Source organism: Nesoenas mayeri (genome assembly GCF_963082525.1).
Source record: "Nesoenas mayeri genome assembly, chromosome: 5".
In the NCBI taxonomy this organism is placed as follows: Eukaryota; Metazoa; Chordata; class Aves; order Columbiformes; family Columbidae; genus Nesoenas; species Nesoenas mayeri.
This window is the reverse complement of record NC_137548.1, coordinates 53,285,634-53,300,690: the sequence shown is the minus strand read 5'-3', so window position 1 is coordinate 53,300,690 and position 15,057 is coordinate 53,285,634. Positions and strand designations below refer to the sequence as shown.

Below are 15,057 nucleotides of genomic sequence, written 5' to 3'. Positions count from 1 at the left end.
ACATTCAAGGCCAGGCTGGACGAGGCTCAGAGCAACCTGATCTAGCTGGAGATGTCCCTGCTCATTGCAGGAGGGGGTGGACTAGATGACCTTTAAAGGTCCCTTCCAACCCAAACTATTCTGTGATTTGCAGAAAATTTCTTCCTGTTTAGTATTTTCTGAAGTTTTGTTTTGTTTTGTTCAAGGGTGGGTATGTTGCCCCCGCAAAGTTTTTAGGCATTTTGCCTGCTCAGCACTGTCTTGACACAAGGAACTGCTGGGATCTTAGAGACCCCAAGCTGATTTCATTGTTGAAAGAGTCACTCACCCTGCAGCCCTCATGTACCTTGCCTGGTTACCTTCTGACTGAATACAGATCTCTCTTTATACAGGAAACTTGAGACTCCATGGCACTGTTCCAGATGCTAAACAAAAAGAGGTTGTAAACTTTAACCAATCTGCCTCCCTACAACTAGCTACAGAGACTAATTTTCTGAAATCAAATCTTTTTGTCTGGAGACAGAACACACTTTAGAAGAGCTTTAGTTCTACAGACTTCCATGAACAAAACCGAGCAAACCTCTTCTTCTTGCTTCTGGTAAACTAGGATAATATCAGAAAGTCTTTGACAGAAGCAGTCAAATCTGAATTCTTGGAGAAAGCATCACCACCAGCAGTCATAGGGAATGGATAAATCTGATGGAAAAAGGAAGATGAGAAAAAAAGGATGCAATGCACAGTTCCCCATTGTGAGGAAAAGCCCTCTTCTCAGAGTGGAAAAATAAATCCCTGGGGAAAATATGGAAACTTTGATCACAGCCATCTTTTTCATTTTAGAGTAATTGATTATCAATGCATAGGAAATAGCTAGGGATGACCAAATAACACATGCACAAAAAGTCGTCATTTGTTATACTCCAATACTGCAGTGATGGATCTCTAGCAAAAATATGCAAATAAACACTCATTAGTCAACTCCACCTCACCTGCTTTTTTCCTTCTAAATTCATGCTTGGGCAGTTTCCTGTGCCTATATAGGAAAAGCAAAGTGTATTAGCAGCCTCAGCCTCATCCCTAATAGCGTTTGGTAGAATAAAATTGGTAGCATCTACCAATTCAATACAATGAACAGAAAACAGGAACAGAAAGGTCCCTTCTAGTTACTTTCCAGTTGAAATGGCATCTTCTGTTTCTCCTTGAATGAAGTCTGATAAAACTATCCATGCTTATCTACTTCAGGCTTTTATCATAACATTATCCCAAATTACAGATAATTGAGAACCTTGTTGAACTCTAATCTTTCTGTTTTCATAGAAGTTAGCAAGGGTGGGTTTAGCTCTTCTGATGCTCATTGTCCTCAATGTGAAAAGCAGCTGTCTCACCAACCATGCACAGGTAATACGACATTATATTCCTTTCCAGAGGAGAGGTAGAGGCTCATTTTTAAAGTGACACTGAGCACCCAGAGTGTCTACCTTCACCTATGACAACCCAGATATTGGGAGATGAAACAGGAAGCAACAAAACTAGATCTGCCTATCTTGACTTTATTTCCCTTAGCATCACAAATTATGGAAATCAACACAGAAGAACTTGTGTCCATTGGACTGTTCTTCTAGAGCAAGTTAGTTCAGCTGACCACTATTACAGCACATGCATGGATTTCTATTTCTTTTTTTCATGGAAGGTTATCACTTATTTCTAGCTGTCCTGAGTAACCCAGTCACTGTAGCACACTGGCAGAGGACTAAAATCATGGCAGAAAAATTCACTAACAAACCACTTGGACAGTCTGGCCAAAAAAAATCTCAAAACATCCCCCACAATCATAATGCTTTTTTTTTTCCTCTTTTTTTCCCCCAGTAACCTTCTTTGTTCTTAAACAACTATGGCTGTTAAAGGAATATTATCAATTTAAAAGCAAAGAATGTGTTTGTTGTTGTGTTTTTCTTCTAAAAAAGATTTCTTGTATATCCAGTGGAGCTTTTTGATTCTATGTCCAGATACCTACATTACAAAATATAAGACAAAATTATAGGTACATAGTGTGCCAAGAAAATCAACCCAGCATGGCTTGCCCAGGCTTTTTGAAAGAAAGCATGCATACTGTGTCACTATTATGATTTAAAATAGCTGGGCCTCCAAAGTTATAACACTACTGTCTATAGTATAAGTTGCCTGCAGATGCTTGTAGCAGCAAGCCAACCGATTAGCTTCAGGACTGCGATGAAAGCATGACTTTGATTTCTGTTCAATTTCACAGCTCCATTTCTATACAAAACAAACTTACGATGAAATGAAAGAAAGCTTAGCAGGAGGATGGAAATAACCTGAGTCTTTTACAATAATCCTCATCATTATTTACTATGGAATGCAAACTTCTCAGTTTCAATGGAGAGGGGGATTTTCTACGGTAAAAAAGAAGAAAATGGGGTTGCATTGTAAAAGCACTTCTGCTTCCTTTGGGTTTAAAAGAGGGGTCAGAAAAGCTTACAATTCTCTTGCTAGAGGTAAATGGTAGTCTGTATGTATGTGCACACACATTGTCTTGCCAGAGAGAGCCCTCTCGCACACTTTCAGCATTACCCTCTACCTTTTGCATTGATGAGAATCAGCACAACACCCAAGGAGCTTTTGGTTGTGCTCTGACACTTGAACAGACAATTCTTTTGGAACTGTAAAAGAATTTTAATTTGTTGGTGCTGTTGTTTTGTTTTGTTTTTTATCTTTACAGTGCCCTCCAGCTGCTTGGGGATCCAGGCTAGAAGCAAGGTTCAAACTGCTGCAAGTTCATCGATGTCAGAGGCCTCAGTACGAGCACTCGCTAGCACAGCCAGGAGACACGCTCTGGCCCCAGCTCCCTCAGCCTCATCTGAGGGAGAGCTATTCAGCAGTGAGAGGAGGACCTAGAAATGACAGAGGAAGAAGATCCCTATTCCATGACTTATTGCCTGATAACTGTCAGCTGAGCTTAGCTAATACAATTTCATCCTTAATTAAACCTCTAATTAAACCAGTCTCTGACCTTACCTTCATACCACCTTCAATTTGTGTTAGATTCCTTAGATAGTTTCAAAAAGATATCTAGCTGTCTCCTAAACCAATGTGTATCATACTCTTCTAAGAGCTTCCGGGATGCTCTACTGACCAAAATAATGGCACTGTTCCTACACTTTTCCACCCGTGGCCTAAAACTAAAGCACTTGTGAACGTGACCAGTATGTACAGTACTCTGCAGACATCACTTTACTCTAAAGATATACTTATATGTCATTAAGTCATCTAAATTATTCAAAATACTCACATTTTGTGAATTAATAATAGACTTGTAAGAGTTTTGTACCAGAAGGAATCTCAAAATTATCCTGCCTGCCCCTTCCAAGGTGAGCAATAACGTCGTCCAGAAGAAACAGTGATCAAAACATCACACTTTTTTTAAAAAAATAATACTGTGTATGGAGCAACTGCATTTTTCTGGACTTACATTTAACCCAGTTTACCTCTAATAATTCATCTTAGTAACTGGTTTCCTTTTTTTTTTTTCTTTTCCCCCTCACTACCATCATACTACAAAACAGCTGAATTCACATTTTTCTGTGACAATTTCTCAAGTTCCTTACTGTTGGATTTTGGTTTTTTTTAGAGTATTATTCTATCTACTAGTTATTTATCGAGCATAGAAAATACCTGTGTTTTGATTTGTTACTGCTGTAACAAATGTTTTTGTTTTATGTTTACACAAATCTTCCAGGCTAGTACATAATTTTACTGTTTGGTATTGATAATATCCAAATTCCAGCACCACTGGAAAACAGAAAAGTCTCATCTTAAACGTGTGACAGGGCCAGAGCTCAGAGAGCTCACAGCCCAGACGAGCCCCCCAGGCTTCACTCAGAAGTCAGGAGGGTTGAGGATGCCTATTCAGGTTTACAATACTGTTCAAAGCTGTGGAGAAATACAGGGCAGCTGGAGAGAAAAATGAACTTAAATTATTATCAAGTGGGGACTGGACTAATTTCATTACATTATAACGTTTCTGCACAGCAAAGAGGCCATAGATCCCAAAGACTTCAACTCCCTGAGTGCAGCTCTGTGCCTCTGAAGACCGAACAATTTTATTTTCTTTAAGTTTTTCCACCTCACTCATCAGTTTAATGCTTATTTGTTTCACAGTTCTTAATTAGCACGAACTCTTCTCAGGAAGAGTATGGGGAGTGTACGAATAGGGAACTTAAGTGTGGAAAAATTCAGGTCAATTGTTTTTAAGGCTTCATTTCACAGTATAATTCACCCTATGTAACAGGTAGCTCTTTGAGTAATATTATGAATGTAACGGTCACTGATATATCTAATGAGGTATCTAATGCCATACAATGAAAACAAAATTGTGAAGGCTGCTGCCTTCCTCAGCTCATCTTGCAGCCCTTCCACAAGCACTGGAAAGAAAAGACGCTAATCCTGTCATCATCAAAACCAGTGAAGCATTCATGAACAACTGCTATGCATGTGTTCACTGATAATAAAATACCAAAGGGACAGGGAGAAAAAAAGGAACCTGGACTTAGCACAAGATAACATACATCAAGCTAGGCTCTCTGGATTTATCGCAACTAACATAACCAAAAAACTCACTCCACACCGATCATAAAAGAGTTCTCATTTTGTTTCAGGTCTGATGTCATGATCTATAACAACTGAAGTTGTACAGCCAGTGCACAGAAAACAAAATGAAGATGACCTTGTTTGAAGGACAATCACTGGCCTTTTGGTTCTGAAGGGTAGCATAATTAACTGATCATCCTCTTCCCCTCCATTCTCTATGCAAACGAAATTACTTTCCACTGTTTTGTTGTTTGTTTGTTTGTTTGTTTTTCCTAGCTGCCACGAGATTCAGAAATTCTTCCGCATGGACATTCAGAGGACTTGGATTCAAAACCAGGTTTGTCAACCACTATCTTGGAGCAGCCTGTGAACGACCCATTCATTCTGAGCACTGGTTACAATCAAAAATGTGTTGCACAGATAGCTGAACCAATGCTGCCTGTGCTGAAACCAGAAACAGCTGGACCTTGCAAAGTATCATGCTCAAGCTAAAAAGCCATGCATGCATGCAGTGCCTCCCAAATGCTGCTCAATGGATCTCTGGGACCTGGACCAGTGAGCGTGCAGTGCACCAAGCTAGAGGGAAGAGCTAGAGGTCAGTGCTATAGCAGAAACTGTTGCTTTTTTTGCATCAGTGAATAAATAGGCACTGCAGTCCTCCCCAGTCACATCTCCTACCACAATTCTTCTAAGAGTTCTTGGCAACATCTCTGTGGGACTGATTATTCAACCTCAAAGCGTAATGCAACACGAAGGAAACACAGAGGTAGAGGATCCCTGACTATGGCTCAGCCAGTCTCTTTTTGAGAAGTAGCAACAATTATTCTTGCCCATTTCCTCTCCTGTAAAACTCCTCTAGTTGAAAGTCTCTAGAAACTTGGGAGTAACAGAATAAAGGCTTCCTTCAGTACCCTGACAACCACAGACACTGGTGGCACAACTGGAAAAGTTCCAGAAAACTTCAGCTATGATGAAGCAAGGATTCCAAGCTGACATTTTGAATACATTTTACTTTTGGGGTTTTTGTTTTGACTGCCGCATTTGGCAGGATTATTATACACGATAATCAAGCCAAGTCAGATGCCTTTGTCACTAACATGAACTAGCGTGGCACAACTAATACTCACATATCTGACCAACCCAGGACAGGTACAACAACCAGAGATGAAGAACCGTCAAAAAATCTGCATGAAGCTGAAGCAAATAGGAGGAAAATCACATGTGAATGGTGGCTCCATTGTGAAATGATAAAACAGAAAAAGGACAGCCCAGGCAGGGCAAAGAGCCAACCCACACTTGGATTGCTAGACATGTACAAACACAGCCATATATATAGATGTAACTTCTATTGTCAACATATTTTTAAATAGAGATAATTTTAGAATATTTATAAGGCTGTACACTTTCAGTTTGGAAGCAATGTATTTATTCACTCTTTTTCTATGGCTGGGCAAAGGGCAGTATTTATTAAGCGCAGTGTCTGACAAAACCTTTAGTGCTGTTAATCACACCAGCTTCCTTGATATATTAAGGCTATTACGACTTAACTAGATAAAGATGCATGTTGCTAAGTGAATCACCTTCTATCTGTCTAATGGAAACCAAGTGTTGATTTAAGTGGAGTCATCTGTTTAAAAAAGAGAGAGAAAGAAACTGAAATAAACCCAAGATTAACAGATGTCAGAGAAGGGTCAACGGCAAGCAATATTGGATCCAAGACTTTTAAAATAGAAGCTCACATGAATATTTGAACTCACTTGAATATTTTTCTCTGCTTGACTGTGCAAATATAGTGTTTAATATAATTTGTTTAGCTTCAAATATTACATGCATAATTATGTATACATAGGACATTTTCTGTGTCGTGTAAGCATGTTGAGTCCTGTCTACCCCTAAGCTCTTGGGCTACAAAATAATATTAATAGACTAATTTCTAATGATTTAAAATCTAACATCTAAAATAGTCCCAGTACATTTATATTGGCTGGGCTGGTGTGGTTTATGTGTTTATATATGCTGTTCTCAAGTACTGGATGGTTTTAATGGGCTATGATTATGTTGAACACTACACTAGCCAATGTAACTATTTAAAACTAGAGGGGCTTTTAAACACAATAACAAAAAGGAATGCTGATTTGTGGTTAAGTCCCAGACACGGCTTAAGTTCAGTTCCTGGCTGTGCCACAGATGCCACTGTGATACCTCGGGCAAGTCACTTCCCGCATCTTAACTGTAAAAGAGGGAAACAATATTTTTTTCTTCCCTTCCTTTCTCTATTTTGTGTTTTCAGTCTGTCAGAGCAGGAGCTCTCATGCTATGATGAACACGCTGAAGCTACCACAAAGAAATTCCATCCTAAATGGAGGCAGCTCATCAGAGCATCATGCCCACGGCACGCAAGGGCAATCCTGTTCTGCCGGGCTGGGCTGCTGGCTGGAGCTGAGCAGGGATAGCACCAGTTACCTGGGGACATATGGGTTCACAGCCCTGCACTAACTGCTGAAGCAGTGGGTTACTCTGAAGAAGTGTAAAAAGTCATCATGACCACAATTATTCCAGATTTTTATAGAATTAGTGCAAACCTTCATTTTCCTATTGTAAGATGAATGGTGGTTTTGTCACAACCCCAGTGGGTAGGATGCAGGAACAGAGAAGGATTTGAGGAAACTATATTTACCATTCTGGTTTCCTGAGCCCTAGGACAGGTAGGTATACTTGGAACCACGTGTTCATATTCTGTATTTTATTGACTGCCTATTTTTCTTTCTTATCTTCCCTTTGACTCCTGTCAGGAGTCAGACAGCAAAGGCTCCTTCTCCTATTTCTCTTCCTGCAACCTAAGTAGCATAGGATCATTTCTGTTTTGCAATTTTTATTTGGGGCAGGGGAGAAACAGATAGGGTGAGAGAAGGTATGGACTTTGCATCTCTGTAAGAAGGGGAATATGCCTTCCTTTACTCTGAATCTTTTCCAAGAATGTTCCAAGAATCTGTTCCAAGATTCTAACTAGAAAAGACTGCAGCCTGAATAAAGTCCTTTCAACTCTATGCGCTTTCCTTCCCTGATATTCAACTGCAAGTGAAAATAAAATATTTTAATTCCAGCGAGATCACTTTGACAAGTAACAGTTTCAACTTTGATGCATCTAACATCAGTAAAGGTTCATCCTAGTGTATCAAAATCTGAATTTGCCATTTATGTTAAAATGTTATTTGGTTGCTCATCTGCAACACACACACACACAAAATGAAGTGATGATCATACAGCCATTTATTTGAATTTAACCTATTAAAAAAGACAAATAAAAGTCTTCTGTGTAGCACACTGTGCACACGTGTTGTTAACTTAAATCTTTTTTCTCTGATCCACTCTACAGGGTATTTAGTCCATACAACTGTTCCACATTTTGTCTCGGCATATTCACCATGCATTTCCAGCCCACATCAAATGTAAACAGTCTATGCACAAGAGCGATGGAGGCTACGTTTCAAATCTTGCTTGGGTTTATCTTTGAATGCCAGACAAAATAGGCTTTATGTGGTTTAATAAAAGATCGAGTCATCTCAATTTGCAGACCTTGCATCCACTTGCATATCTATTCAAAACCACAAACAGCTAATTTCCAAGCAAGCAATTAATCTTAAGATTGTTTGAAAGATTATCAGCTGGTAACACATTATGTCATTCTTCCATTTTCCCCCCAAATTCCTAGATTTTATAGGATATATTGCACATTACCTAAAATTCCTATTTCACTTTTGCCTTTTTACTTTTCATAAAATATGTAGAGCATCACAGATGACTGCATGTGACTTAATGAACAGAACTTGATTAGTCATTGCTTTTTGAATACTAGCACAGCAACTGAGTGTGAGCTTGAACCACCTTCAGACACTTTTCTTTAGAATAAAGATAATATTTTGTCTTGCTTAACTTTACTTTACAGCATTGAGGAAGTGTATACTCTCGATCCTTAAAAATAAGCCAATGATCATCAGTATCCTCACCAACTGTGGCTAATCATATTCAATGCCAGATTTGTTTTTTCAATATAATCACATTTCCTCTGATAGACACTTCAGAAACAGACCACAAAACATCACGATAGCTTGTAACACTGGTCTGTAGGCCAGGTTTGTAACTGTATCTAAGCTACTGCACCTAGAAAATATCCTACAGGTTATAGATACTACACAACACTGTGTATATTGAGCAATTTCAAAATTAACACAGAAATTGATTGTTTTTCATTTGTGCTGTGGTAGGATCTAGTTAACTTCAAACAGATAACAATGTTATTCCAAAGACCTTACAGGCTGTGGGCTCCGTGGGTGCCCCATCCAGGAGCCAGCAGCTGTGTACAACAAACCAGCATAAAAAGGGCCATACTGAACAAAACCAAAGTTTATCTGCCCCATTTACCTTGTTTCTAGTACAAAGTTTGTGGCAGAGTCTTAAAAAAAAAAGAGTGACATAAAGCAAATATACAAAAAATCACACTTTTATGGTTTTTACCAAGTTATCTCTGAGTACTGTTTAAAGTAACTGGAGTTTAGATACAGATACCCTGTTTAACAATCCTAAAGAGAGCCTTTCTCCATGACTTTGCCTAATCTCTCTCAGTTTGTTTCTACTCCAGCTACCAAAGCTTCTGGCAGCAGTGACTCCTACAAGCAATGGGGTTTGGTTGTCTTTTTTACCATGTATGCCTGATAATTTAATTTTACTGTAGCTGGGGAGATGGGAAGCATTGGATACCAGACATTGAAATCTGCAGGTTTTTTTTTTTTGTTTACCCACTGCAATATTAACAGATCGGTGAGAGAAAAGCTATTACAGTTTAAGGCTGCCTAATGACCTAGATTGATGAAGGATGTGCTTAGTTTTAGTCCAATTTATAGAAAATGGGCATCCTCCATCACTAAGATCAGCACTGAAATTGCTTCTGTATGCTTGTACTTCGGCATCTGGAAAAAGACTAAGGATTAAATTAATAGGGATACTTAATCTTCCATATGTCTCTTAATATTCCTCCACATCCCCCAGGTTATTACTTCTGCATTATTGCAAGAACTACATACAAGATGAGTAACTGCTTGATGGTGGTTCTTTTGATTTTGATTATATCTTTTAAAGTTTCCATCCAAACTCCAAGTTTTTAGTTTTCTTTCTAGGTATCAGGCAGGCAAATCCTCACACGTCTATTGCAGAAACTGCCGATATTCAATACCTGAACCGCCTAGTGCATGTTCATCCTGCGAAGTGCTGAAAATTTCTGTGCCAGACACTTTCCAAAGCCAACTCTTCCAACTGATGATTTATGGATCTAACCAGGGTTTCCAGCACTGACCAGAAGGTCAGATGGTTGTTTGACAGTCTTTTACCATCAATTTTTCAGCATCATTATTCAATTAAAAATAAAGCCAAAATGTCCCTGGCCATTGCATACTGATGTGCAAGGCGGCCATCACCAGTCAAAGCCTTTTTTGATGTTTGCATTAATTGCTATGTTACACCAGGAAGCAGAGTAACTGTTCCCACAGGCTATAGAATGTCATTAAAAATAGACAAAAAGCCCACCAAGGTCTGATCCTATGTTAGGTAGGATATTTCATTTAAAACTGCAAGACTGGCCACATACAAAGAATTCTTTTGGTGAACAAGCTGTCAGTGTGAAACCTGGTATTTGTGAACCCAGGAAGAGGCAGATGAGGTAACACTTTCCTAAGTAAAATGCTAAACTACCTAATATATGTTCTTACAATTGTAAATATAGAGCATCCAATGACACACATTTATGTACAGATCTATACTTCTATTTATGAGAGAAATGCGGTCATGTAAGTAACACGTCTGTGTTACTGAGCAAAACTGTATCACAACAACCAAAAGACAAAAAATCCTCTGGAAGGCATACATCTCTGACAAAGCTCAATGCTTTAAGGAAGGCTGATGAAGGAAGGTTGAAATATTGGCTCATTGAGGTTACCTTATGTTTTGGTTAAAAAGCCAGCTTCACAGCCTGCTGGGTCAAAGAGAAGACTCCCATCAGCTTTAAATGGGCTTTGGAGTCTGTCCTAAACCTTTCTGCATTGGATGGGCTGGGAGTTCATGCCATGATTAAATTTAACTGGTGATACAATGAAATTTATTAATGTGACAGGGGAATTCCTCTGCAATATATAGCTCAAGTTCATATACGTTTTTAGCAAACCATCAGGAGAAATAAGCTAGATATAAAACCTTTTTGCAATAGGGAAGTATTGGTTGATTAGAAAGCAAGAGCAGGAAACAAAAAGTGTAAAATCAGAAACTGGACCTAGACTTATCAATAGTCATTCTCTTCATCTGGACTGCACTTAACAGAGTTCCAGTCAAACTCATTGCCAGTACACATATGGACAGAATCAATGCTCTGGTGAAACAATTTAGGAAAATTATTTAGCCAGAAGAAAATGCCATACCGCACATATAAATGTTGTAACATACAGGTCTCTACCACTATTTGAAAGTCACCTCAAATAGCCTTTGCACTTATTTATCCTTTAAAGTTCCATACTTAGCATTCACAGTGAAAAATGTTTCAAATATCTATCATATCCTTAACAGTTTTACTGAACAGGGGATCTATACATTTGATAATCAAAGACATTGTAGATGAATGAGAGAAAACAAAATCACAATAACCAGAACTCAAAAGAAATGTACAAAGAAGATAAATTCCTTTCAGTTTTGGTTTCCAAAATCAGTTCAGATTTCCAGTAGGCAACTCAAGAAGCATGGTAGCAACTATTTTAGGGTAGATGTGTTCACATGATAGATTTGGTGCAATCTGCTTTTAAAGTAAATCTGTGAAAGAAGTTAAATGATTCTCAGTTCGGTGCTGTGCTGCCTGTTTGAATTTCTCCATGTTGCTCAGGTTGATTAGTACTAGTCAGAACACAAGGGTTCACATTTTCAGCTGTTAGCATGCAAGATGTGCATATGCTTGGAATGAATATTGTCTGGCAGAATCGTTGGACTCACATTGAAAGACACATGCTTCACTGCTACATACCTTGCATTTAAACAGAAATCTCCATTTAAATCTCTACAACTTAAAACATAGCAGTAGATAGCATCACTCCTACTGTTCCATGTAGCTGAAAAAGACTACTATAAGATGTTAATTGTGACCTTGGTAATACTGATAATAAATCTGTACTTACTGTCAGGTACAGGAATAATTCTGAGTATACGGTACACCCATAAAATTGCTTTGGATTGCTATAACTATTCTTAAAAGGGAGAATTTAAAGTGTCCGAATCATTGCAGAAGGCTGAGTCCTATTTTTAAAATAACAGAGAATAGAACATAATGTCTACTGTTCAGAATTATTTTTAAACTTTTTTTTGTAAATCTCTACTCTGGGAGGTCCACAGGCAGGACCTACAGACATCTGGGGGAGCACAAAAGCTTGACGAGAGTCCAGGGACCACTGATTTTAGCCCTAACTATAAATTCCCGATGATTTAATGCAGTGCCTGTATTTAAGACTGAATTATCTTATGGCAGCCAAGCACCAAGTCTGGCTGACTACCTGAACAATGCAAGCTGTGCCTGTTATATCTAAATCAGTGGTCGGTAAAAGGCTGAAAAAGAACAGATCAATTTATTCTAAAAAATTAGCACTACAGTTATTTATAGCCAAGCTAAAATCAAAGCAGTGAAAAGAAAAGTGGAGATGTGGCACACAGAGGTTCTGGAGTGCACTGCGGGCTTGCTCCTGGCCAGGCACACCCAGCACTAAACCACCGGCACGCAGCGATCCCTGCGTGAGGATTAGCAGCTGTGCCTCTCTGCAAAAACTGGTTTTGATTTTGACTTTGGTAGCAAGCCAGCAGTGGCCAGGTTTCTTGAGGGTAGGCTGACTAGTCATTCACAGACGTTTCAGGATAAAAAGAGAGAAGGCTGGTCACCGCAAATGAATTGATTTGCTGCTGTAATCCTGCTCAACAACATTCTCTGAGGGACTGGACCGGAGTACACACATGCACACACTTAGACCTTTGCTGCTGAGCAGGGTTTGTGAGCTCAGCCCAGGCACCGCACACCAGTAGTTGCATGGCCTCTGGACCAAAGCTGGCTGGTGTACTGACAGACCGGCTGCGGGCACGGCGGGTGCTGTGACTGCCCGCACGTGGCAAAACACCTGTAGAGGAACACGGCATTTGCTAGCCCCAGCTCTGCAAGCAACAGGGAACAATGGCAAAGCAAAAATGTGCTGTGACTACATGTTGGACTGTAACTTCTTTTCACGAAGGCCTATCAGGTTGTGCAGCTTCTAGTTACATTTACAAAACCACCTTTTCAGGCCAAAACAAAACAAACCACCTTTTCAGGCCAAAACAAAAAAATCGTTTGGGGAGGAATCTGCAGGAAGGCTCCTGCAAGAGTGATTCATCCCTCTGGCTTCTGCATATTAGAAAACAAACTTTAGTTACATTATCACAAGATGACTAGACTCTACAGAGACCTCCCACCTCCCTAGTAAACATGTTCCTAAATTTAAAAGAAGAAAATGCTATTTTTTGCTGTTTTCAATACTTGGAAATCACAATTCCTGTCAAGATACTGCTGTTTGAGCATTTTATTTTTAAAATGTCCCTTTCAGGTTCTGTTCCTTCTGTACAGCCAGTCACATGTGTGCCTCTAGAGCAGGGGTGTCAAACTCATTTTCACCAGGGGCCACATCAGCCTCACAGTTGCCTTCAAAGGGCCAAATGTAATTTTAGGGCTGTATAAATGTAACTACTTTAGAGCATGTTTGCTTGTGCCACATGTACAAGAGCTTTGCAAAGGTGACATGATGCCCCCGAAACACAATTAAATACTCTTGAAGGCAGAATTAACTTTATTTGCAAAAGCTTCTCCAGTTACAATCCACTTCCACAAAAGCCTATAGGAATACACATAAAATTGGATTCTGCCTCTGTGACAGCATAAGCAGAAGCATCCAAATGCTGAAAAAATGAAAGGTCAGGGTTTCTTCTCTTTCTGCTTTAACAAAGACTTTCCGACAACTGTACACCAGTCTCCTGCTGCAACAAGCACACTAATGATCACTGAGAAAGATCTATTAGAAGACCCGGCTTATTTCTGTGGTGTGGGAAGTACCATGTAACTTCTTGCTGCAGGAGTGTCCACGTAATTTCAGAAGGCTATGGCTCATTTTAAAATGACATAACAGGCATTTTTGAAATGCACAAAAGGTGGTCAGATGCTGACACAAGCCTGCAGCACTGAAAATCTCTCCTTCAGAAGCCCATGACTCAAAACTAATTCACAAATCAAATTAGATGCAACTGTTTAAAATATGCAGTCACCTTAAAAAACAGTTGTTGTAAATATCCTTCATGTAGTGCTCAGCTTGGGAAGGATTTAGTTGTATGCTGAAAGCATATCATGTACTGTATGCCTTATGAGAATGAGAAGGCCAATCTCTGAGAGCAAAAATACCAAAAAACTCGCTTTTGGCAACCATCTGCAGCAAAAATGTGATTTCAGCATTGCCTGTGTGTTGTTATGTATACCGCTATTTGCTGAATCCAACCGAAATTCTCTATTTTTAGCCTTTCAGCTACTTTCAGATAAAATTCCTGCAGATAGGACTAGCTGTATAGGGCAGATAACATACAGCTCTGAAACCACAGATGACCTCATGCAACTGCAAAGAAAGAAGGGTCTGTTACTTAAAAAAAGGCTAAAATTTAACCCAGCTATACTAAAATTAAACAGGGAGTGTTTTACAGTCCCACTACAAGACATAAAACAACAGTCACTGTAAATTCACGGTGTACTTATTTGTAAGGATGTAAAAAGAGTAATTAATAACCGGCAAACAGCTTATCTTTGAGCCAGTACAACACTAAAGCTTTCCCAGGCTCGTTGGAGATTTTACAAATAGCACTAAGAAGCTATTTTAGCTGTCATTTGAGAATTATTTGTCCAAACTGAAAAGTCATTGCTCTTTGTCACAAGTCACAAGACCTTTTTTAGTGTTCCACACTTTTAGTTGACATTATGGAGAGAAAATAAATAAACGTATTCCAAACTTTCGGGAAAGGGCTTCCATGTGTAACAACATTTATCAGCCACAGATCCAAGCGAGCACTGCACAGTGATTCTTCTTTGTGCAAAATGCACTGTACCTTCCTACCTTCTACTTCACCCTTTCTGTGTGTCACCCCATATGCCAAAAGGCACCTGTTACCTTTAAAATGCCATTTACTTCCAAGAGATTAAAGTATAGTTCTGAGTACTATCATTTAAGGTTTTAAGGAGAAGTGTGTAAGGAACGCATATTTCACAAGTGAATCAATACAGACAGGGTATTCAATTTGTGTCCTTTGGGATCTGTTGCTCACACCTCTTTCGGTTTGCAGAATATTTGCTGGATATTTCTTCAGAACAAATTCTTCATGATGTTATCACAT

General features: G+C 39.2%; 1 protein-coding gene across 1 annotated transcript in view; it reads right to left on the bottom strand.

Annotated features, from left to right (window-relative positions):
• KCNQ1 (potassium voltage-gated channel subfamily Q member 1) overlaps nucleotides 1-15,057 on the bottom strand; it is a gene marked incomplete at both ends in the record, with an annotated part of 351,244 nt that overhangs the window by 85,526 nt on the left and 250,661 nt on the right. The gene's annotated exons all lie outside the window — the stretch shown is intronic.